The 25,583-nt window shown below is 40.2% G+C and overlaps 1 long non-coding RNA gene across 2 annotated transcripts in view; it reads left to right on the forward strand.

Moving 5' to 3' along the window:
• The window catches only part of LOC119697070, a 63,323-nt gene that overhangs the window by 2,546 nt on the left and 35,194 nt on the right, over positions 1-25,583 (forward strand). The window contains exons 2-3 of one of the 2 annotated variants that reach the window (XR_005255713.1): positions 5,142-5,260; positions 14,151-14,272. This is a non-coding gene — a long non-coding RNA (uncharacterized LOC119697070). The remainder of the gene's footprint in view (positions 1-5,141; positions 5,261-14,150; positions 14,273-25,583) is intronic. The other variant, XR_005255714.1, reaches the window with a different exon arrangement.

Consider the following 25,583-nt stretch of genomic DNA (forward strand, 5'->3'; position numbering starts at 1 on the left):
CGGAAACTGGTCATTTCAATTCAAGAAGCTATTAATTTCCATTGAAAGAGGAAGCACTGGAAAAGATTTAAAAATGTAGATATATACAGGATGTGATCCATAACTCAATGAATTCCATGCAAATTTGCCCAGTGATTCTAGAGGGCTTTATGCAAGGACAAAATTCTTCTCATTTATATATATGATAAGCATATATTGATTAATGAATTACTTTACTGAGAAGCCCAAGCATTGTCATTCATTTTTACAAAAGCTACATGAGCCAGATCCATATCTGGCAGAAATTAGAAGATCTGCACTGAAGCCAGCTGGGAAATTGACCCAGTATCCGAGTAATGATGATTTTCTTTGAAAACATTTGTTGTTCGAATGCTTTTCATGAATATTTTTTTTGTATGTGGCTTTTCTGAGACTTCTTAACTCTGACTACCAGACTCTTCACTCTCAGGAAAGCACCTAATGATAATAGCCAAAGGATTTCTCAATATGTGTGGAAATCAAACATGCCAATTATTACATGGAGTATCCCCCAAATAAATAACAGGGCAAGTAATTCTCAGTCAGAAAACACAAAAATTTAAACATCATGTGAACCATCACAAACTCGATTTTGTTGAGCAGAGATCAAAAGAGATGCAAATATAAGAGCTTTCAAATGAACATGTCCAACATGAATGACACAAAAGCTCCACGAGGACCACAGAAGTTGTTTACTTAGCTATTCTCAGTCCTTCATCAGAAGTTATATCAAAGGCAGGGACAGTTTTGTTGCCTCTCTTTTGAAAGGCTACATTCTTGTGTGATCCTGAGTTGTGGCTGGATTTGCCTTATGAATTTCTTCTTTCCTATTAGATCCTTAGTGACTATTAGCACAGTCATTCCTGAAAGATGTAGAAGGAAATCCTGGTCTTTGGCTGAAGTTGCCAGTTTTTCCATATGGAACCATAACAGTAAGAAGCATTTTGAAGCAAGTGATTTCAGAGATTTTAATCATAACCTTTTCACGATACAGAGAAGGTCTCTCTTGCTCTTCTACACTCTAACATTAAAATACATATCTGAAAAATATCACAACTGGGAGTCTTTCATAACAGAAAAAGTATGAAGAGTATGTAAATTCTCAAAATTTTATGTCTATACAGAGTATAGCATAGCATAACATAACAAATATTGCTGTTGTCAGTCTTAAAGGTGACAGATGTACAAACCAGATGATAGATAAGCTTTATAAAGTGATCCTTGAAACCCAAGCCTCGGAAGAATTTTTTCTTTTAAATCTTTGATCCACATACTCAAGTAAGTCCCCAAGTTTATGCCTGGCACATAAACCAGGCAGAGAAGCTGGAACAGTGTTGGTACCCGGTTTGGGCTGTGGCAGAATTTGTTGGGCTCTAGAATGCAGCTTGAGATGTGTGCAACTCCCACCAAGTCTGGCTGCCTGTGGCTGGAGGAATGTGTCTTTTCAGAATATTTAGCTAATACTACAGAATAGTTTATTGCTTACTTTTTCTTTATCTACATTTCAATCAGTATTTGTATTCTTTAAAAATGAAAAAGAAAATGCAGCATTGAAATGCACTCTCTATGTTAAGCTGCCCTTGGATTATACAGTCATTATGGTAAACCACTATTGGCACAGGAAATATATTATGTAAATAGTACACAAGCCTTTGCTGGTTTCTGCAGACAGCATTATATAGAGACAGAAATATATTTTTCATGCACAGGACAGAATTGTCCAAAATAATTTTGAGGAATTAAAATATATTTTAATAGAAAGTGCAAATTGATGAGTCATTTGTGACTTCAGATTGCAGCATAATCCAAGCCTTAACCTTCTGACAGGTGAAGCTAGAGCCTAATTCATCCCTTTCTAATCTACTTTATATCTTTACAGTCTCATCTGTAGCTTACCAAGAAGAAGCATAATGACAAGGCAATGCTTAACAACAATTATGTTAGCATTAGAAGGCCAATAGTCTATGCAGCCATGCTTTGCCATCTCTTCCCTCAGAGATCGCCAGAGATCCTTGTAAGAAATCCCTTTTAAGAACCTCAGAGACATCAGAACATTTCATTCTTTACTTTTCAGCTCCCTTCCTTCAAGAACTAAATGGATGTGCAGCACAGACCTCGCAGGTGGCACTGACCTGACTCCAACCCAGCCATTCCCAAGAGCTGGAAGCACGATAGCCTGTGGCTCCAGACATGGGGAAACAGCTTTTTTGTTTGAAGGAACACAAAACCATGTTCATGCATGAAAGGTTGTACTGGGTTGTCAGAGCATTAGTACCACCAGAAGTAGCCCGTGATGGGGATGGGATCTGTGTGATCATCTGTTCGGTGCTATAGACCAACTATAGCCAAGCAGAAAACAAGTGAAATCATGCTGCATTCTTGCATTTAGGCTCAGCTTTCCTAAGATAATGCCTAACTTTGTATTGTCTTGTATTTTGCTGCTAAGTACCTGGCTAACTATGAGGTTTAAAAGAGCCTTAGGGATGACCTAACTCATACCAGTAGAAAGCAGTTGGGAATGACCTAACTCATGGCAGGGAAAGCAGCTCCTCTTGCCCACCTGCCACAATCCCATAATACCTTTACCGTGGTGGCCTGTGAGGTGTTGGGCAGCTGCTGCTACAGCCAAAGCTACTCCTGGCACAAGGAGACCTTCAGCTGTTGCCTTGCGTGTTCTCCATGGCACAGACTGGGTGGGGATGGGCTGCAGGTCACTGGACCCAGTGCTATCTGTGAGAGCCTGATCAGTGTTTACTAACATCAGTGTTCATCCTTGATTTTCAGTGAGTTTCAGTGGGTTTTTTAGTGGCTTCTGTTGCTATAGGACAGACTGGATTTTTATTTTCTTTTTGTTGGGATTTTTCTCCTGTTCCACTGTTTGGATAATGTATATTTTCCTGCAATTCCAAGCAAACTCAGCAGAGTTTAATTGTCTAGCAAGTATTTATTTGGGACGTTAGTGCTACTACTAGTGGTGGTAGTTACTAAAGCTTTCAGAGATCTGCCTTGTGAGACATTTTACTAGAAGACAGCTGGAAATTTAGGTTCCTAATTTAAAAGGTTTGACTGCCTCTTTGGAGGATTTTAGAGCTCCTATTGGGTATGTCGGAGATTTGCATTCTAGAGAACTCAGACTGTCTAGTTTACAGGGAAGTATGCATGCTTTGGCCAAGCATTAGCTCTGCAGTGGGAGGAGAGCTGGGTGTGTATCAGTGGTCCCTGTTCCCAGAGTCCTCACTTCCTGAGCACTGACTTCTTTTTTTTTGCAAAGAAACTTGAGCTGACAGCTGAAAGGAAAAATAGTACACCCACAGGTCCTGCTGTCCTGGTGAGGGGGGGAGCAGGGCTGTGGGGAGCCCTCTGGGGCGCACCTGCCCTGCAGTCCAGGCGCATCCACAGGACACTGTTCTACTGGGAGGAAAAGCTGATTGTGTGACCAAAGGCACAGAATTTAGGGGTACATTAGATGTGATGGGATCCATGTTGAGAGGTTGGGTGGGTCAATGCCCTGGGGACAGAATGAGAGACAGATCTTCCTCTCTGTTTTCTTTGCATCATCTGAGCTGAACTCAATGCTCTTTAAGAAGAGCATGAATCATGAGAAACTCAACCTGTGTCCCAGAGTAGTTATGTAGGATGATCGCATACTGTTAATTTGTAACTAGGAAATGCAGTGTTCTTCATAAACATTGAATTAAAAACATAAACCATAGTCTTTTCTTGTTTGGGTTCACAGCACAGCCTTATCCCATACAATCTGTGTGCTGCAAGGGTCCACCACAACATAACAGTTGCTTGAAAAAGTACTAATTTTAGCAAAGTTACAGAATATGAAGTTGTTTAATAAGTAGCTTCAACCTTTTGTAAGTAATGGAAAAACTTGTGTTATCTCATTCCAAATTCTTTTATTACAGTTATAGGTCAACCCACACAACTTCAAAGCCATAAAATTACACAGTGAGAGTCTCAAAGGGTAATATGGAAAAAACAATAAATAAAGCAAACAATATTATAAGGTGAACAGGTTCATCTTCCAACTGTGCTGAACTCAAAACTAGCTCAGCAAAAATGATGTAAGTGCCATTGTAATAAAAATTTCAGTCACTGCATGCTGCTGCACAGCATTGTGAATTCTTGGTATGGACATAAGTGTGTATGATCAATTATTACTGCAACTAGAAGTCTACAGAAGCAGGCATGTAACTCTGTTTACTTTTTCCATGCAAATACCATAACTATTAATTCAGCTGTAAAGTCCATTCATATGCCCAGCTCTCACTGATGATCAGTGCCTGGTTGTCCTGTATATCAAAGGAAGAATAACTCTTTTATATACTGTTTATCCCCCAAATTATTTGAGCTCTTTTTACATAGATTTTTGCATTCTTCTATTTTTAACTTTTATTCTGTTTCACATTTCCATCATCTTATCTTCTGTCTTATCTGCAGATTAAAATATGTGTGTGATTTTTAAAAGAATATAGAATATTTCACTGTGCAAGCAGACTTTAGAGCACTGTTTTTCATCCCCCTGATCTATTAAAAAAAGTTCTTTAGAAATTTAAATAATTTACTTTGTAGATGAGTTCAAAATTAGAAAAGAGAAATTTAGTAAAGAATCCCTTTTTTAATTCTCTTAGGCATATTACTTTTGAAGGGAATTGACAGCTTCTTCTAAGTAGCTCCTGGAAATGATTGCAGCATCTGATAAGCACAGCAGCTTCTTGGAACCTTGTAAATGATACATTAAACAGCATTTATTTTGTTTTATTTCAAAATTGCACTCAAGATCAATATTAGAAGCGTTCCTTGCAACAATTCATAACATAACCACTTATCAAAATTGTCCAAGGTTTGCAGTAAAATTATGATGGGAAGGTTTGATATAAAAGCTGGACCCTTTTCTGAGCAAAGATCAGGGCCTCACCTCATGATTGTGGAAAGAAATGACATTTACAACAGCCAGAGAATGGAAAATGTTAGCAAGTTAAAGCAAACAGAAGCTAAACGTTAGGCTTTCACAACACAACAGTGCAGTGTGTCCAACCTGTTATCAGTTTACAACTTCAGCCTCACAGTCCTCTTTCCAAACTCACTGAGTCCTTTGTTCCTTTTTGATTGAGATCGACCTGGATTGCACGGCCATTCCCACCATCCCTTGTGCAGCACTGCTGCTGTGGGAGCCAGCAGAAGTGTAAGGGCTCTGCAGACCAACCTGCTGCATTATTCCTCATCAGTGAATGTGAGTATTTGGTACCTTCATGGAAAGATTTTGAGGAGCTTGCTTTCTCTTGTCAGCTAAGGACTAGCTGTAGACACCAGCAGGGCTGCCAGTTTGACCAAGTGGAAGCAAAGTAAATCAGGAAAAGTTCATCCTATATTTAAATGGCTCTGAACTAATCAAAAACAATGAAATTTTGCACTCAATCATACAGGAAAAATTGCCATTCATACTTCAATTGGTCTCTGTACTTTCAGGGCACAAACTTACTTGCCCAGGTGGTTTTATCTTGGTCTCACCAATTGCAACACAAGACTGACCTCAGCTCCAGGTTTCTAGTCCCACGTCAGTTTGTGTGAGAATCACAGAGACACTTCCAGACAGCCTCTTGTCTTCCACAGTCCCACCAGCAGGATTTTTACACAGATTTGCTTTGCGTTCCACCATTAGCTGTGGAAGGGCTCTTCGCATGAAGCATGGGAATCCTACACATCCTACAATCCTACAGTCCTTCTGGTGCTTGGGCTGGCTCTCAGATGCCAGTTTGTCTGCAGTGAACCTATCCCAGACTTGCTGGGAATGAGAATAATAGCCAGAGGTTTCCCACAACTTTTCAGCAACGTCTCGCTGGTTGTATCAGTCACTCAGTTTCAAAATTATTATTTTAAAATGTCTTTTCCTCTGCTTCTCAACATATCCCTAATCTTCCAACAGCCTGGAGGAATGTAAGGAAGTGCTTGCCTCTGTGCCATGGAAAAACATGGAAAAGGCAAAAGTGACAGATAAAAGCTGTACTCTCAAAATGGGTGTGAAACAGCCTGAAACAATATGTGAATCTGTGGCCAGAACAGACAGAGGAAAATATCCCAGAAAGCCACAAAAAAAAAAAAAAAAAAAAAAAAAAAAAAAAAAAAAAAAAAAAAGAATAAACCAACTGAGAAATAGTGGAACTTGTGAGCTTTAACACCAGCATTATTGCAGCCTGACAGAGCCTGAGTTAGACCTGAAGGAGGACCTAAGAAAGGATTATTATTCTCCCTCCACCTGTATGAGGGGGTGTGTCTATCCAGCCATACCTATGAAGATGAACTTTTCTGATACAGATAGCTCCAGTAGCTTCTCTTGAAGTCACTCTAAAGGACTGACACACAAGAAAGTAAATATTTGTTCTGGTGGTGAGCTCCATTCAAGTCCTGCATTTAGGTAATGGAGCATATGCTTGACTGACCAAAATCTTACACTGTGGGTACCTCACATACTTTAGAGCAGGCTTATTCTAATTTGCCATTCTTATGCCATTCTGATTTGCCAAACTTTATTCCCTTTATTTCATTAATATCCTTTATATGAATATCCTTTATATGAATATGCCTTTTGGGGTGGCACTTTTCCTCTTTTTTGTGATACTCTCTAGTGTACAAATTAGGTGTGTTTTGCATGGCTGCTCTTCAGATTCTGAAACACATAGAACTTTTATCTTTGAGAAAAGTTTGCTAACTTCAGTGAGCCTTTCCAGTACTGTTTCTAAAGACTTAGAACACTCTCTTTTACCATACATTTTCTATTGACAAGCCAAGTTCCTAGAGTAGAAACAATCTTTCACCTTTTTAATTAATGTTTGTAGTAACCTGAAGATGTATTTTTAAATAGACACATCTTCCCTGGATGCCAGGGCAGGACTTTTTTTAGTTCACAATGCACATGTGTGTGTCTGGCTTGTTGATGCTTTGCATGTTGATATAAAAGCCATAATACTTCTCCAGTTTCTTGCACAGGACTCATATTCTTCCCTTTTGCTACACATACAGCTTCAAGGTCATTTGTTCTTAAAACTAATGTACAAAGCAGATACAATTCAAGAAAGTGGGAGGAGGCTTTGATTTCACAGGAGGCACAGTGGGCAGGCTGGATTCTTTAGGCAACAAAGTCCGGCGGAAGCTTTCTTCATGGTCACTTCTTCATGGGGAGAGCACCAGTAATTGCAATTCATGATCTCCTCTCTCTCCGTATCATTAAATGACAGTAAAGCACAAGCAAACAGCAACAGGGGGCTGCTAAACTGTTGGCAACCAGAAAGTATCTGTAACTTGCATGTTGAAGACATGGCCCAGGAAATCCCACCAGAGATGACCCCCATGGAGCAGCCTGAGTTCCAGCAGGATCTTTGCACTGAGCTAAGTGAATGCCCAATGTGATTTTCTGTTCTTGGAACCAGAGTAGTTAAGAAGTGCTAGAAAACAAGTAAAAACATAACAGTCCATAGCTCAGTTTTTCAAGTTGATCCTTCTCCTAAGAGGAGGAAGGTTTGGCAAGAGAATAATACGGATTGTTTAGTCAAATTGCCTGAAAAAAGCAATACAATTTACAGATATGTATCTGCCTCCAAAGTCTATATCTAGGCATTTGTGAACACACTGTATGACTCCAAAACTCAAATACACACAGATCTTATTAAGCATTGGAAGCAGCACATGCTCACCATCATTTCCTGAAGGCTTTTTCTTGAAGGTGGTAAAAATTATCCTTATCAGTTTTAGGATTTTTTATGGTGTGTACTGTAGCTCAAGATGGAAGAAATGAATTTCCTAAGTGGAATAATATTTTTATTTTTTTTATCAGGACCGTAGCTAATTTATGATTACAACTGCAAGGGCCATGGAAACACACATAACTGTGCCTGAATGTTCTTCATATTAAGGTGTCTGATGTTTCATTTAACTCCACTGAGCTCAAGCTATAAGTTTGGAAAGTACACAAATTTCCTGTATCTACAATTCAGTGCAGGCTATATAATGATCAAGACATTGTATCAAATTTCTCCAGCACTGAAAGAGAAGAGATGAAATGTAGTGACTAGTCTAAGATAAAACTAGTTGGATCAGATATAGTTAACTTGAATTGCTTGTGAAGATCTATTTTAAACTTAAGATTAACAAGTTTGTGTTGCTGCAGGCATCACACTCTCAGACTGGTTAACACCAGTTGCTCTCCCGGACATGCTCTCCAGATTAACCAGGCATGAAGTAACAGAACCTAAATATAGGTTTCTATTTTTGTTAGAAGGTGTTGTCCTTACCAGGTAAAATTTCTCATTCCTTCTCTTAGTAGCATATATAGTTTTTTTACAGTCACTTTCTTTAGAGCAGAGGCAAAGCAGCTGTGGAGTGATCACTGATAAATTTTGACATTGGCAAATAAAAGTATCTGGAACCATCAAAGGGAATTTGGTGCAATTGTTTTACTAGCTGTCATTAATGATGTTGAAGTCTTTCTAATGCCTTTAAGTCTGTGGTGTTTCAAAAAATATTACTTAAATCACTGCTCATGCAAATGCTGTTAGGTTTCAGAGAGTGCTAGTCTGCGAGATGTACCTTGGATTCAGTCTCCACTATCAGCTTTTCTGGTTTGTTTGTTGGATTTTTTTTCTATCTCACTTTGGACCTGAATTCTTTTCTAAGCAAACATCTGTGCATTTGCATATAATTCAGAATATTCTGGAGTATTTTTTATTTTGTTTGTGGGGGGAAAAAAAGACAACAAAAACTTTCAAATGTGTCAGTTTCTGTGGTGTTAGAAAACAAGAAAATTAGTTGCTCATTTTCATTTTTTCCCCCTCAGGGTTTTATTTAGGAGAAGGTAAGGAGAGAGGTCCTTTAAGTTTTAGCAGGAAATACCCTTGTTTTACCAGCTCCTGCCGTCTTGGCTCAGTAAGGCACCTCATTACCAGTACCAGGTCACCATGCCCAAGAAATCTCACACCACTGGAAGGAGTCCTAAGTACTCTTGTCCAAACACTGCCTAGCTCAGCTTTGTATCATCCACACAAAGCAGCCCGGACATCAGATTAGCTGGCCTCCAGATGATCCCCAGCTTGGGGTGACCCTTGGTACTGAGAAAAATCAGTTTGACAACTGCCATGGCACCTCGATGGACCAAGGCAGCTGGGTAGGTGAGAAAATTACTCTCAGTAATTAGAGAAACCCTTCACAATCTCTAATGACCAGGACAGGACATGTCGGGGAGACTAAGAAGAGGGTGAACATCCAGGTCAGAGGGCATAAAAGCCACCTAAGTGCTTCCTCATTAAAGTGGTGAGCAGCACCACAGGTCTCTGTAGCTATATATTTGTGTTAATGCTTTGAAGCCTAAATTTTTTTCACTGCATGGTACTGTGTGCAAATCCACATTTGCTGTTGGATTAGTGAGTGACCTGCTTGTAAATGAGTTGGGCAATTTCTTGTTCCCACCTGTGCTTAAAAAAAAGAGTGGTTCTGGGAGGGAAAGCCAACTCCTGCAGAATAGAGATAATAATCTAATAAAGGAAGGGAATTCAGAAAAAAGCAATAAGTGGGAATCACTTCTAAGTTAGTTGCTGGTATTTGTATTTTCTTGACATTTACAGCTTTAAGACCTGTAGGATCTGTATTCAAGATTTTTTCACCTGTGGTAAATATGCCTCCAGAACTGATGCATCCCACTTCATTTGTATGTAGGCAAAGCTTAGAAATACTTTGTTTTACAAGGTATTAGTGCAAATGTTGCCTGCGGAGCAAGAGTCTGACCCATAAGAAAAAGAAACCTGTGTTCTCCAGAGGATTTTGAGTGAAGCCTGAAATGCATTTGTATTGAAAATGGTGTGCAGATTTGTCCCAGGTGTGCAGATTTGTTTCTAAAGGTATCTCTGAAAACCATCCAAGACACTATTTCATATCTAGTTCACTTGGGTAATATGAAATGCAAGAAAGGATTAATCAGTCTTCTAAGATACGTGACATGGAGTTCATTATTTACATGTTAGACATAAAAAATTCCAGTTTGTTTAATACAGGTTTGAATTAAATTTTTATTGTATAAAAGTTAACTTCTTGCTGGTGACCTGCATCTGATGAAGGACACAGAAATCTTTCCATGCGAGTTCTGCTTGCTCAAACCCTGTTACCAAGGCTTGTGTGGTGACAGCTGGGTATGGCATAGATGTGATAAATTCTCCTTATCCACAGGAATCTCTTGTCTTTCATTTCTTCTGCATAACCTAAAAATCCAGAAGGCATTTGACTCCATGACTCACATTTGAAAATAAGTATATAGAGAGCACAGGTACATTTTTCAAGGAATATTTTCCTATTTTCATGGGTGGTTCAGAGCTAAATAACCAAGGAATGCAAGTTGTGCTTTTACTGATGTGTACAGTGGATGACCATAAGGCAACCATCAAGCTGGGACACATGGGTCCTCTGCCTAAATTCACTCTTCAGAGGTTGTCAGGTCTTCTCCTGAATGTCAGATATTAAACCCTAGTGCTGCTTTTCCCAGGCGTGTGACACCTGCTAGTGCAGCCCTAGACGTCACCTTTCTTTATTTCTGTTTCCCTCAAATCCCTCTTTCTTTGTGGAGGGGTATGTTGAGCTCAGGAAAGGAGAGTCATTCCCAGAACTACAGTTGCTCCAGATTTCAGTGGACTCCAATTCTTGTGGACCCTGGTGAGGAATCTATCTTAGTCCAGGATTTGTACCTCTCCCCTTTCTCTTCCTGCATCTCCAAAACTGTAAAGAGCAGTTTTGCCGTCTTCTTTCTGCCCGTGAGTCAGCACATGGTGGGGTACTTCAGGCTGGGGTTCTCTCCCATCCTGCCCTTGTAGCTGTTTGACACTGAATTGTGTAGCTGCATGTTCCTTTGTCCAAAGAGAAGGACTACTGTTCTGTGGCTGCCCGTTCTTAAGTGTTCTTTACACTGTAAGAGGAGACATAGCTATTCTGAGGAGAAATGCTTTAAAATACCCCATTATCACATCATACAGCCAGCATTTAGGGACTGTGAGCAATACCCTTGGGTCCTGAGCGGCCCCAACCAGACTGAGCACTTTGGAAATTTCCATTTGGTTTGTAAGAATCTTCGTCCCTGCCTTTGTCCAGCTCTCAGCTCCCAAGTCTGGAGGCAAAGGTCAGAACACATGGCCAGAACATTTACTGCTGGAATGGATGGGTTTTACAAGGTCTGTGCTGAGGACTGTCTTTCAACAAAGTACTGGCCCATTAAGAATTGTATACTTACAGCATGTAAAACTTAGAAATTTGCCATCTCAGAATATTTTGCTGCCTGAGTAGGAGCCTGATCAAACATACTGTTTACTTTTATGGTCAATAAAGTAAAGCCTGTTCTCAGATGCAGGGCTCTTAGTGGCTGTCCATTGCTAACATGAGACTTTAGACAGATTTTATCCTTCTGACGTTCAGTGGAACAAATATCCTGTAGTTTGCAGATAAGGATCACTCCAGGCTCAGTTTCAGTTTGACACAGTTGTTTCAAAATTCACCTTGGGTATATTTTTTCCCTTCAACTTTATCTAAAAAACTAATCAGCCTGGCTAATGAATTAAAGGGGTCAGAGGAATCAATGGTCCTTATTTGCATTAATTTAAATTAATACATAGCTGTTTAATTGAATAAGGAGAGACAGGTCTGGTGTTCATAAATAACTGATTGAGAATGAACATAATTCAGCAAAAATATTCTGGTTCTCTTGTTATGAACATACACTGAAACTATAAGCATTTTTTAAATTAAAAAGACTTATCATGTGAAAGTGATCTCTGGACAGGTAAATGGTGCAATTGAAAGGCAGGATGATTGAATAGCTGAGGTCCTGCTGTTAGACTTAGGAGGTCTGGACTCAGTGCTCCCTGAATCCACTCCCTGAATGGCTCTGGGAGCTCTTTGGATCTCGGGTGCTTCAATTCCCCATTCATGAATTTTCTTTCTTGGAGCAGTATGGTGAAAATGAATACCTGAGAAGCTAAGGATGTCAGATTTTCAGTTGTGCAATATGGTAAGAATAGAAGACCAATACAAAAGAAAAAAGGTCAGTCTCTTCTGAATGGATTAAAGAAATGTAGTGGGAAAACTGGAAGGGCTGACAATGCTTTTTTGTTAAAGTCCCTCTTGTTTTCCCATGACATTCTAGACTAGCTCTGTAATATGGAAGGCTATAAGAAACCTTATTTGAAAGCTCAAGGTTTGTTTCCAAAACTATATGGTCCCTAATCATTCTTGAGACCTCTGAAAAATTGCGCTGCATTCTTCTGGAAATTATTATATGTATTTAAGGTAATGAACTTACTTGACTGACTGCAGGCTGCAGAGTCCAAAAGACTCATGACTATTCCTGTAATATTTGCTCAGAAGAAAAATACTCTGAATTTAGGTCCCACTTCTGCTGAAGCATACCTGCTTTTCATTGCAAGGACAGGGAATGTCAGCTGGCAGGGCTGTTAGAGTCAGTGAGATGGCTCAGATGGGAAACAAAACTTTTCTGAGCAACTTCCCTCTATGCAGAAATAATGGAAGTTCAATGCCACACAGTTCAGTGCTGTGCAAAGAAAACTGACCCATTCCTGTGGCTCCAGCTAGGACCAGGGGAGCTGGGTAAGCTGAGGCAGCCAGTGTGAAGTGCTGCACTAGCATGGCCCCATTGAGGCAAAATGGGTTCATTTGCAGTAAATACTACAGGTGAAATATTTTATGCAACCAACCCATTTTAGTTCCTGAATAGTTATAAAAATCAGCTCCTCAGATTTTCTGTGGCGATCTTTTATTGAAAATTACTTGATATAAGCCCCAGAGTAACTCTTAGATGTCTTATTTCTCATATAAACTTCCTCAACCACTAGACAGAGAAAATGTTTGTTCCCCTCTTCCATGCAAACATAAATGGCTTTTATGGCAAGGAGGAGATGCCTTTTTTGCAGGCCACAAAGAAGCATAGACAGGGCCCTCTCATGCTCAGAGTTCAACCCTGTTAGGACAAAAGCAGAAGCTAAGTGCAGATCTCTGCATCTCAGGCAGCTGCAGACACCAACAGGGGAAGCAGATCCCCATCAAAGGCTTGAATGAAAGGATTGTGTTATGATTGGTTTAGAAAAGAAATAAATTTCAACAAGATTCACAAGCACTTAGGCACCAGTTCAGCATAAACTAGCACCCAGTGTAACTCCTGCAGTCAGGAGAAGATTGCCTGGTATGACACTAATTCCTGAAAGGCCACCTCCATGCCCCTGAGGACCTCAGTGCTTACCTGTATGGGAGGAGATTTTGAGCTAACATTTGCCAAAAGGGATAATTTTAAGACACCTTTTTGGGGCTTTTCTGCTTTGCTGACTTAGGTGGCTTTCCCCTGGGTTACCAGTTTTGCCTGTCTCTTTAGAAACGCTGCTCTATTTCCAGCCTGTGTAAGCCAGGCAGTCTCCCTCTCAGGGCTGTACTTTGGAGGGCTAGAGGACAGCTGTCTAAGATTCCTTGTGTTTCTAACCCTTAGTTAGTATTCATAACAATAGTTCAAAACTGAAGGCATTCAGATCTTTTCTGTCTATAGAGAAAGAAATGAAACAAATATTTAACTTGATTTAATAGCAGGGCAGGAAGGAATGTTCCACAGAGCTCCATGATGTTCCTATTGACTTTCTCTGTGCATCATACTTTTGAATTTCTTCCCTCTTATTTGGTGAAAATGTAAGGACAAAACTCCTCAAGCTCTTTTTATCTCTGCAACAAGCTCTGGTTTTAACAGGAGTTCGTTTTCGGGGTACTAGAGAAAGAAGAGAGAACATTGGACCCTGGGGACACATTTCCATAGGGTAATGCTATTGAGCTGCTTGATTTGTGCACAGCATTCTGCCTTGGGATTAAAGCTAGGAAGGCATTTGGAAAACTACCTGCTCACTCAAGTTATTTGGTTGAAGTGTGTTCACAAAGTACCCATTTGTGTTTATAACTGCTCCGAGCAGATTTTGGCAGATGTTGTGCTGTTAGCCTGAAATATGGCCCTTTGTTTTCCTTAATGATCGAGAGCTGTTAATACCATGCTGTGTTTCTGATGTCTTTTTGTTGGTCAGTACTCTCCCTCTTTGCTCCAGCAGAAACAGGAATGGAAGCAGTGATAGCAGACCATTGCAACTCCCACTCATCTGATGTTACAGACTGGAAAAGTGAGAAGATGTCTAGGAGGAAGAGCCATTTTCTTGTAATCAATTATTAACTGGTAAGTCGCTCCAGCTAATCTTTGCTCAGCTGAGTGAACCTTGTGAGCAGGTTTTTGAGCAGACCAGGCTTAGCTGAAACCAAGTGCTAGAAAAATAATATTCTGGGCAAACCTACTGAAAAAATCAGGTAGATGACAAACTGTGGAGAAAATGAGAGTATGCCTACTTATATTTATAGACATGTTCTCATCCTAAGCATCATAAAGCTCTTTAGGAAACCTAGAAATACACACAGTGTGTGAGGACTGTTTTGCTTTACCCCTAGAAACAGTAAGTGAATGAAAGAAGCCTTTCTAATACCACCCATGGTAGCACTGCAGTGAAGAACAGCCTATCTAGTAGCAGGTTATGTTGGCCAAATATAACTACCTAGTACCAGCTTGGAACAGTGTTGTTACTAGGGCAGCTATTTTTACTGGGAGTGATATAACACCTGTAGCTAGTAGATGTTGTCAAAACACTGATGATGTCTTCATCACCACAATACCCCTTAAAATGGAGAAGTGCACAGATGCAGTACAGAAATAAAGCCCTCATTTAAACTCTCTTTTTCTCCCAGGGAAAAAATGCAAAGCTACTATTTTTTTTTTAATGTTTTCCTCACAATGAACACTAATTGTTAGTATGATAACAAGAAAGGTATCTCCAGTTTAGCAGTCACACAAGCTAGGTATTCTGACAAAGGTCATGAAAAGGTGCATATCATTTAAGGAAATAGGGTCAAAGTTTTGGATTTGCAATAACATTGGAAGTTAAGCAGGCATGATCCAGATTAAGGCACATCATAGTAAGCACCCAAGTTGACCTGCTGGAAAAAGTAATTACTGTAAGTTTTCTGTTTAAAGCTGATATATGTTCCCTACCTCTGATTCATGGTTGACAAGACACACAAACCTGGTCACCTTTTAACACCAGGAAGACTTTTTATGGCTCTGCAATTGTAGCTTTCTTGGAAGAAGCCCTCTGGGACCTCAGATTACCAGTCATATTGCAACAGTGTGCAAGAGTTTAAATGGGGACCTGAAGTAAACAAAGACCAAACATTTGTTAGAAGTGATTAAATGTTCTCAGAACACTAGTTTCTTAAAAAAATGCATCTGTGCATAATTGTTATGGTTGTCTTCAAAAGAGAACTTACTCTAAGCCACAGAGGTGTATCGTTAATGAACAGCAAATTAATCAAAACATTCTTCTGATAATGTGCTTTTCTTCAACTTACATAAGCATTACTTTCAGCAAAGAATTTGCTAATGAGTTTCCTGCCACAGGAGGACTTACTTAACAGAAAAAAAATTGAACAATGTGCAGAGAGAACTATGTGAGGGTATAATGCTTCTAAATCATCAGAGTTATTCAGATGCAGTCCTCAGAGCAGCTCCAGTGTGAGCTGTCACTTCTATACATTAAGAAAACCCTGCTTTATATGCTTTGTATTTATTTTAATGCACTATTTTGGATCAGAAGAGTGTCTTGAAGCAAATGTGTCTGCTCATGCTTTGGTTCCTGTCATGTATTTGAAACTTGAACTGGATTCCTTTTGCATGAAACTAAAGGGGGAAATGCTCTCTAGCAGTGTAGCTAATGCATTGCAACCACTAACAGGTCTTCAGTCTGTGGGACTGGACTAGAGCTGTTCTGGAGTAAAAGGCAAAACAAAACCCTGTGAAGAGTTACTGTGTGGATGTTGGGTTCTCAGAGTCTTTCCTTGTATAAATCTACTCCTACTGATCCACACTATTAAATAATACAGATGGAGGTTGTATCATCAATTCTTGCTGAACCAAAATAACAAAGCTGCTGTTTGGTTTTGTGTGTTATTTTACAAGTTTTCTTCTACTCCAGTCATGTTCTAGTCCATTCTTATGTATAATTAACAGTCTTGCTTAATGAAATGCAAAGGACAGCATTTGGCAATCGCACTGAAGTAAAAAGGTTGCAAAGGTCTCACTGCAGACTATTTGAAATGCCATGGAGTCCATACACGCAGCTATATTTGACCTTGGCTGCCTTATTAATGCAAGTAGGAATAACATTTTTAGTACCGATCCCCTGCTGAGTTCTCTGGGCTGTAATGCATGTACCTTATACATATAGGTAAGATGGTAAAGGTAGATCCTAGCAGTACTACTTTCAGAGAGGAGAAATGGACTTGACATGAAGAATAGACCCAAGCTAAGAGACTGGAGATGGATTTTAATGTATAATTAATGGACCAAGAGACAACATTCATAAAAAACTAAAGCTGTTTGGTTACTAGAGTTCTGTAGTTACTTTCTGTGTTGGTTCATCATGTGTGGGTCAACCCTTTTGTCTACTGAAGATGTTAAAAATAATCCACCTGGCATCAGAAGGACAGAGCCAGGGGCCATCAGAAATGAGCAGTTCCCTGACAGGCAAATTCCATTACATGCATGAACTCTAATGCACTCACCACTGCCATGGTGGTAATATATCCATCTCTGTATTAAATTTGTATATCTCAGTATATAAATGAAAGTGAAACCAATGTATATTTCAGTGGTAGTAGTACCATGATAATTTTTTAGAAAAATTCACGCACATGTATGTCTTCGCAGTGAAAATTCTTCAGATTTTTTATAGGATGGGCTTTGGCTAATACCACTCTGTGATGCATTTATATGCTTTAGATAACAGTCTAGGTTTTCAAACTGCAGATGGAGGTGAAAAAAGTGTCTCTTTTCAAGTTAATTTCACTTCGAAGCCATCTCAGTAGTGCTACTAATGAATTTCTGTCTCTATGTATATGATATTTCTGAATGTCTATCACCAGGGTACCCAAATGTCATTATAAATTTAATGAACAGCTGCTGCCCATTAAAAGTAAGTGTAACTTCTATTGCTTAAATTAAACTAGTTTAAAGTAAAATGAGCATTTAGGTTAGGCAGGTTTTGCTGCTATTTATATCCAAAAGTTGAATTTCTCCCAGACTGAGGGCTAGTTTCAAATTGCATTTTTTTCTGTCACTGTTATTTTGACAGGGAAAAAAAAAAAAAAAAAAGAAGCTCCATAAATTAGTATCTAAACTGCATCTCAGCTCTGGTCATTTCTAAAATATAAGTAATCATGGCAGAGGATTGAATTTGAATGATATTAGATGAGGAACTTTTAGCATTTGCTTTTTATATTGCCAATTGAAGATATTAGGCTGAGGTTAATTGGGCCATTCAGTCGTGCTCTGCCACTTTGTCTTTCCTGAAAGGATTCAGTTAGATGGCTTGCTAAAATTCCTATTATCTCTGTAACAAATCTTAGTTTTACTACTGCTGGTCTAAGAGCAGAGGAAAAAGATTGGGGCAGTTTCAGAGTAGAAATAATTTGTGTCTTTGATGCTCTTTTGAATACTCAATTACCAGAGTTCACAGGGGTGTCCAGAACCAAACTTTGTCAGGGCAAACATACCAGGATAGTTGTAAACTCTCTGCCAGGTAACTAATAGCAGCAAAAAAGGCCAGCTTCAGTATGTCTGGGACTGCTCTTCACAAGTGACTGAGCAAGGTTCAGTCCCAAATCACAGAGCAGTGCCCTGTGCTGGCAGAACATCCAACTGCTAGCTCTCTCTAATTGTAGGAAATCTGTTTATTAGGGTGCAGAAAATGGACATAATTGCAGGGAAATAGAGAGGCATATCACACATGCACAAATATTGATATCATCTGGAAGTCAAGAGGAAATAGTATTGTAAATAAGCCATTTAGCATCCTTCCTCTTCACCAATGAGTATCTCTTATCATTCCACTTTGGATATCAACCCCACCCTCTCCTCAGCTTAGCTCTGCAAAGAGCAGCTCTGTGAAGGTCTCTTTGCCTGTCTCAGGTCCTCAGGGAGCTTTTTCAATCCAGCTGTGAGCTGCTGCTCCGTAGTGATTCAGCTGCATGAAGAGGCTGAGAAAGCAGGACTTGATAATAGGATCACTGAGTGATGCTTTCCATCCCACCTTCTCTCATCTGAAGGGTTTCCTGCAGTGTTTCCTCAGAGCAGGTTTGCCAGCCTGCAGAGCAGCAGTCAGGGATTGGCCTGGCCATTTAGAAAGGAATAGAGGAAAAGGGAAAATGAAGGCAGAGCCCACAAACCCCTTTTTTTCTTGTGGTGACCTCCTAAATGTTGCTGGAGGACATATTAGCCTGTGCCCCTGCCCAGGAAGGTGCCTGATGACTGGGGCTGCCCCGGCTGCCCTGCTCCCTGCTTGGGGCACTGGGATGGTTGAGGGCTGCCTGACCCTGCCCTGTGGGCAGCCCCTGAAGTCCCCAGCCCTAAGCAGACCCTGGCTCGCTGGGAACTCTGTCAAAGACCCCACTTTGACTGTGTGTCTGCAAATATTTCCAGTTGTTTTTCTATGCATAATGTTAATTATCAAAAACTTCAGAAGATTTTTGACACATCTGGCTGAGGAGATCCTCAAACAAATTTTAATGGAGAATAAATTTTTCATTATCTAGTGGCATTGTTTGGAGCCCACATGTGTTTTGACTTCACACCTGCTGTAGGGCACTTAGCAGAAGTCAGGTGGAAGAGCTCTTTTAGATACTCACTGGCCAAGGTTATCCCACGTGATGCCAGAGATCCAGCACAGAGCTTTTCTGCAGTTCTCCAGCAAGCAGGCACCCACTGAATTCACCATCTTATTCAGGTGGTGGAAATATAATTCTCCTCTTCAACAGTGCTACTGTCTCCTGGATTTTTTTCTGCTCTGGGCCTGTTGTTGGCCTTATTAATACACTTACATTTTCCTGCAGTTTGCTACTTTTATTTTGAGGAGAAATTAATGCACTAGGTTTCTTTGTTAGCCTGGTAAACTCTTTGAGTAGCAAAAGCAACACAATGCCTTTGTAATTTTTTAGTTTGCTTGGGAAGTATCTTCCTGTCCCTATGAACTTTAAACTTGGCATCTCCTGTATGGCAAGGGAGAAATGGTGGCTCTGTGAGATGACTCCTGACAGCTAACTGTGGTGCAATAGAACAGGTACAGGTCTTAGTAGGGCAGTAAAAAGTTTGTGTGGCACCCTGTCTGAAATAAAAAAAAACAAAAAAACTGAAAGACTCAGTGTCCAGGAGGTCTTTTCCAGCTCTGTGTTATTTTCCTGTTGTTTTTTGCTGGATTTAGATGATCATCTCAAAGGATGACATTGAAAATACAGGTAAGAAGGTTTCAGGGCATACCACATCCTGTATGTCAGCCATTGTGTCAGTCAGTCTCTCACAAATGTTCTCTTTTAGTTGGAAGTAGTTCAGTAACATCTGGGCTTGGTTCATGCTTTACAAGTAACTTGAAGTGAGGAAGGAAAACAACTGAATGATCCTCAACAGCAGTCAAGCGCCAGCAGCATGCATCTTGTATTTTAATCCCAGCAAGGGGCAACAGAGGAGTAGAGGCAGAAGTTAATTTACCATATTGGAACATCCTTCTGTGACATGAGAAAAAACCCAAATCTTTTACACATCCTGAAGGTATTTAAAAAATGTCCAAAAGCAATGTTTTTGAGGCATATTGTTGATGAATGGGATATTTTGATACATGCTGAGGGAAGGCTTTGAAGTGCTGCTGCATGACTTAGAATGCAGGATTTGGAGGGTTTGCCCCAGTTGTTTGGAAAAACTGAGTCCAGAGTTTCTAACACTCTTAAAAAGGCTTAAAGAAATGCAAACCCCTTTTTTTCAAATTTCCTCCTTTGATTTTGTATAAATGGGTCTTTTCAGAAGGTTTCATGCTTGTAACCTCCTTATTCTGGGTGAAGACCTAGTCTATCAGCTTGCTGAATTCTGAATGTGAAGACCCTGAGCTCTAGTCCAGATGCCATGTGCAACAGGAGTGACTTTTTAAATCTTATATATACATTGAGCTATAAAAAAGTTTGGGTGGAAGGGACTTAAAGATCATGTAGTTGCAGCCTCCCTGGCATGATCAGGCACATCTTCCACTAGGCCAGGTTTCTCAATGCCCTACCCAACCTGGCCTTGAACACTTCCAAGGATGGGAAAAGCACCATGCCCCATACGATTCATACATATACATTACAGTTCAAAAGTCCCACTACTTCAATGGAAGTTGTCATGCACATGTATATCCTCTCCAGCCACTGAACTCAGTGTCAGCATGAGCTTGTTAACATGAAAGGAGCATCAAAGTGGAAGATCCTAATGCTAGTTGTAAACTACTGTGTGTGTGTGTGTGTGTGTATATATATATATATATATATATATATATATATATATATATACACACATATACATAACAAAAAGGATTTAATGAAAATGATAGGCAGGTCTGTTTACTCCCTCCCCCCAACTGACTCACTCTATGCTATTAGCAAAAGTCTGGTTAATTAGTAGACTAAAGACAGGTAACATGCTGTACAGAGTCACTTGTTCCATGAGGAACCAATTAGAGGACTACAGTGTGAAGACAAATAACAGGGTAGAACATGGTCTTCAGGGTAGCCAGGATGAGGGAAGAGACAGAGAAATCTTGACTCCATGTTTCAGAAGTCTGGTTTATTATATTATGATATATCTTATATTAAAAATGCCACAGTAAAACTATGCTAAAAGAACAGAGAAAAAGATGCATCAGAAAGCGAGACAGGAATAGAAAGGAATGTATAACAAAGGCTTGTGGGTCCCAGGGAGTCTGAACCAGCTGCCTCCTTGATTGGTCACTAAGTAGAAACACTTCACATTGACCAATCAAGGAAGCACCTGTTGCATTCCGCACTAGCAGATAATAATTGTTTACATCCTGAAGCTGAGACCCTCAGCTTCTCAGGAGAAAAAAATCCTGACAAAAGGATTTTCATAAAAATGTCGTGATAACAGTAGAACAATTTTTTTTTTACCTTCCTCATAGCAATAGGATGCTCTTAATGATAAAAAACTGATTATGAACAAAATGTTGGCCAAGGCATGGCTTCATCAAGGACAAATCCTGCCTGAGCAACCTAATGGCCTTTAATGATGGAGTGATTACATCAGTGGACAAGGGGAGAACTACAGATGTCATCTATCTGGGCTTTTGTAAGGCATTTGATGTCGTCCCCACAACATCCTTCCCTTCTAAATTGAAAAAAAGATGGATTTGTAATTTGGACTGTTTGTTGGATTAGGAACTGGTTAGATGGTCACCAGCCAGTAGTGGTCAATGACTCAGTGTCCAGATGGACACTGGTGACAAGGGACATCCCTCAGGGGTCTTTATTGGGAACAGTGCAGTTTAATATCTTCATCAGTGACACAGACAGTGGGATCCTGTGCACCCTCAGCAAGTCTGCAGATGACACCAAGCTGAGTGCTGCGGTCCACGAACCTGAAAGATGGAATACCATACAGAGGGATCTGGACAGGCTTGAGAAGCGGGCTCGGGGGAAACTCATGAGGTTTAACAAGGCCAGTTGCAAGGTGGTACACCTGGATCAGAGCAATCTTTGGTATAATGTAGGCTGCAGGATGAAGGGATTGCAAGGAGACCTGTGGAGAAGCACTTGGGGACACTGGTGGAGGAAAAGCTGGGCATGAGTCAGTAATGTGCACTCACAGCCCAGAAAGCCAGTCATGTCCTGGGCTGCATCAAAATAAGGATGGTCTGCAGGTGAAGGGAGATGATTCTCTACTCTGCCCTTGTGCCCACTTGGATCACTGTGTCCAGCTTGGGGGTCCTCAGCACAGGAAGGACATAGACCTGATGGAGTGAGACCAGAGGAAGAATGATTAGAGGGATGAAGCTTGTAAGAGAATTGGGACTGTTCAGCTTGGAGAAAAGAAAGCTCTAGGGAAACTTTATTGAGGCTGTTAAACATTTAAAGGGCGCAAAAAAAAAGGGGGGGACAAACTTTTTAGTAGAACCTGTTCACACAGGACAAGGGGTAATAGATTTAATCTAAAGGAGGGTCTATTTAAACTGGAAAAAGAAGAATTTTTTTACAATGAGGGTGGTGAGCCACTGAAAGAGATTGCCCAGACAGGTGGTAGATGCCCAATCAAGGCCAGGTTTGCCAGTCCTGTCCAGCCCAAAATATTCTATGAATCTATAATTCAGAGACTTCTGGGCAGCCTATTGAATCCTGTTTAATACTGACCTTGAGGTGTTACAAGTAAGTGTAAAGCACTTCAGAGATTTAAGTACATTTTGCTGCCTCATAATGTAATTGATCTTGTTAAAACCTCCAGAAAGGTTTGAAAAATATGGTAATATTTTTCACATTGCAGCAGCTGCCGTAGTGTGAAACATTAATCAGTTCTACATGATTTTTAATTAGTGGTCTTAAGTCTCTATGAGTGTACAGTGGGAGTAGTTTTCATTTGTGCTCCACTACAGTATTTGCCTTCCTTTAAGAAAACATGAACAGTCTAAGTCTGTAACACTGCTCAACATGAAAATTGGGTTCTTAAATTTTAAAGCAAAACTACAGTTAACTCTGTGAATCTGCAAAACCCTTAGTCAGGGAAGTGACATTCAGAAATTCATGTCTGAATGTCGATTCATTAGGCATCCCATTTCAGGAAAGTTAGTCATTTAAAGAGCACAAGATGTCTCCACATCCCTCCCAAAAAGTACAATTAGGATAGTAGAGATGTCATCATCAAGCAGAACAAGAGCTGTTAAAACAGCAGTGATCTGCTGAACAAAAAAGCAATACAGTAGAATTAAGAGTGCATTTAAATCACTTCTTGCTGAGAATACAAGTTACTGGAAACTCCTTTTTAAGGGATATTATGCTTTATCTTGGACACGTGTATTGCTTCAGTTAGGTAGTTTGCTCTTTAACTTGGAAACATGAGGTGTCAGGACAGTATTATTAGAGCTAGCTGTATTCTCAGGGCCCTGCTGTGCAGTCAGCAGGAATAATTTTACCATTCCCATTTATGAGCCTTTGGAGCTATAAACACCTCCCAGCTTTTCATGAGGAACCCTGTCACTGAATAAGCAGTAAGTTCATTAGCAGTCTGGTTGCAGAGAGGGAGCAGAGAAAGTGTACAGAAAACCATATACCTTCCATGTACTAGCTGGTGCAGCCTTCTACTTCAAGCCTTCCTTTGCTTTATTGAAGCAAATTCCTGCTTCAACACCACCATGTGAAAAATTCAAGGAAAGCAGGTGGTGATCAGATCAGCAGAATCAACCAAAGTTTTTCTTCCCCTTTAAACATATGGATGTGTATATAACTAACCCTTTGTCCCTTAACTGGTTCACACCCAGGTCTTGTTAGCAGTACTTAAAACTGCCACAAGATAATTATTTAACTTCTGTAAGATGTTCCTTTCCATGTGAAAGGAGAGTGACATCACAGATTCCATGACCATAGCTGGCCCCAAATCTGACAGTCTCAGCTGGAGCTCCGAGTTGTAATCAAGCCTCTTAGCTCAGAGATGGGTCTTTCTGCATCAGGGTTGATGGGGACTGGTGTGTCTGCCTATATAGGAGATCCTGATGTTAATATTCAGAGGTTAAGTGCAAGATGCTGGTTGTCTCTACCATTTCCCTATGAGTGTTAAATTTCCTTGATATTATGAGAAGTGTATTAGAGGATTAAGTGTTTTGCATCTTCATCTCTGCAGAATTCTCTGCTGCCTGGTTGTGGGATGGTGTGATGAACTGTCATATGTGACAGGTTAATAGAAACAGATTTTTACATGCATGAGACCTCCACAAGTGTCTGGTGGGAGGGAGCAGTGCATGGGGCTTTTTATCAAACTTCTTGCAAGGCAGAGAACTCGTGATCTTAAATGGACAACTTTTTCATATTAATTGTGTAAATCTGACATTACCCAATTCTATGTGTGTTGCAGGGAAACACACACCTTCATTGCGTAAATGTGCATCTGGCTTCCTTGCAAGTAACCATCTTTTTTCTTCATTCATACATTCATTAATTCCTTCTTAGACCATGGAGAAGGATTCCTCAGCAGCAGGGATGAAGGGACAAGACAATTATTTCTCTTGTTCTAATGGACATATACAGTTGAATGATGTTAAAGTCTAGTGGTTTAAATCCAGATTGTCTCTCCATACAAAGTCTCTTGAAGGAAAGAGATAGGAAAACAGGAAGGATTTCACCATGAAAGGAAGAATTCTCAATTTTACAGCTAGGACAGAGACACACTGAAGCCACACATACTCTCCATGGACCTCTAAAGAATGGTTCCTCCACTGGCCAGCAGCTAATAGAGCTCCCTGCTGTGTCTCTTCTGTCAAATGGTGTCAGGAAAGGTCACTGGACAGTAAAATCTTATTATATACTATGCTAGACTGTTAAAACTGTCCCCGTTGCAGCTCAGGCTAGCTGCCACTCCTCCATACAGTTCCCATGAAATCTAAGGCCCAGTGCAAGCTGGGGACTATCACCCACACACAGTTTGTCTTGGAGGTTGTTTAACACCATGGTCACAGTCTGTTTGGTGATAAAGAAATGGCATAACTCTAGTGTAAACATAGCTGGCTGTGGAGCAATACATCTTTCAGTCTCTGTTAGAAGATGAGTAGTTAAACTTTAAATAAGATGTGCTCTTCTTCTGTTGTAATAAATTGTGTTACTGCTTCTGAAAAACTAGTAGTGGTTTGGTTTTGGGAAAAGGGGTTGAAGTGCTGAGTTTGTCACTGGGAATAGTTTTGTGAAGCACTGTATGGGTGTTAAAACTCAGCTGTCCAGAGGGTACATGCAGATGAGAAATGGGCACTATGATTCCAGACATAAGAGAAAGTTGGAAGAAATCCTTCGGGAAAAAGACAAAGGCTGATAGCAGAGAGGGTGAGAAGGAGACCAGAAAGGGGTTGAAAGTGCAGGGGCATCTGGCCTTGCTGAAACAGCAAGCAAATGATGACTTGTGATTAGGTCATCAGCTGTGTCTTCTGCGCAACCCACAGGGACCCAGGAGTGCATGGGAGGCTACTCTCCTCTTCAGGAGTTTTCCACACTGGTGTTAGCACAGGCAGACCTTGATCCTGGGCAGCACAACGTGTGCAAGGCATTAAGGAACACAGCTGGACCCTTGCTTAGAATGTTTAGACTCTTATGTAGAATTTTACACAGCATGTAAATTATATGAATCCCTAAATTCTTATTAAGAAATAAATCATAAGGTGACTGAGACCTCTTTGGAATAATCAAATAGGAAATGAATCTACAGGAAATGAAATGCGTCTAGAACAGAGGACATGAATTTATGCATCCAGCCAGTAACTGGATCTCTGTTCCTTACCCACTCATTAGCCTCTTTTCAGCAGAAGTTTCACACTAAAAGGGATGACTGTTTTAAACACAGTATCAATGAGAAAAATACAAGTTAAGCTCCCTTTTTG

This window comes from Motacilla alba, chromosome 2 (genome assembly GCF_015832195.1).
Source record: "Motacilla alba alba isolate MOTALB_02 chromosome 2, Motacilla_alba_V1.0_pri, whole genome shotgun sequence".
Lineage (NCBI taxonomy): Eukaryota > Metazoa > Chordata > Aves > Passeriformes > Motacillidae > Motacilla > Motacilla alba.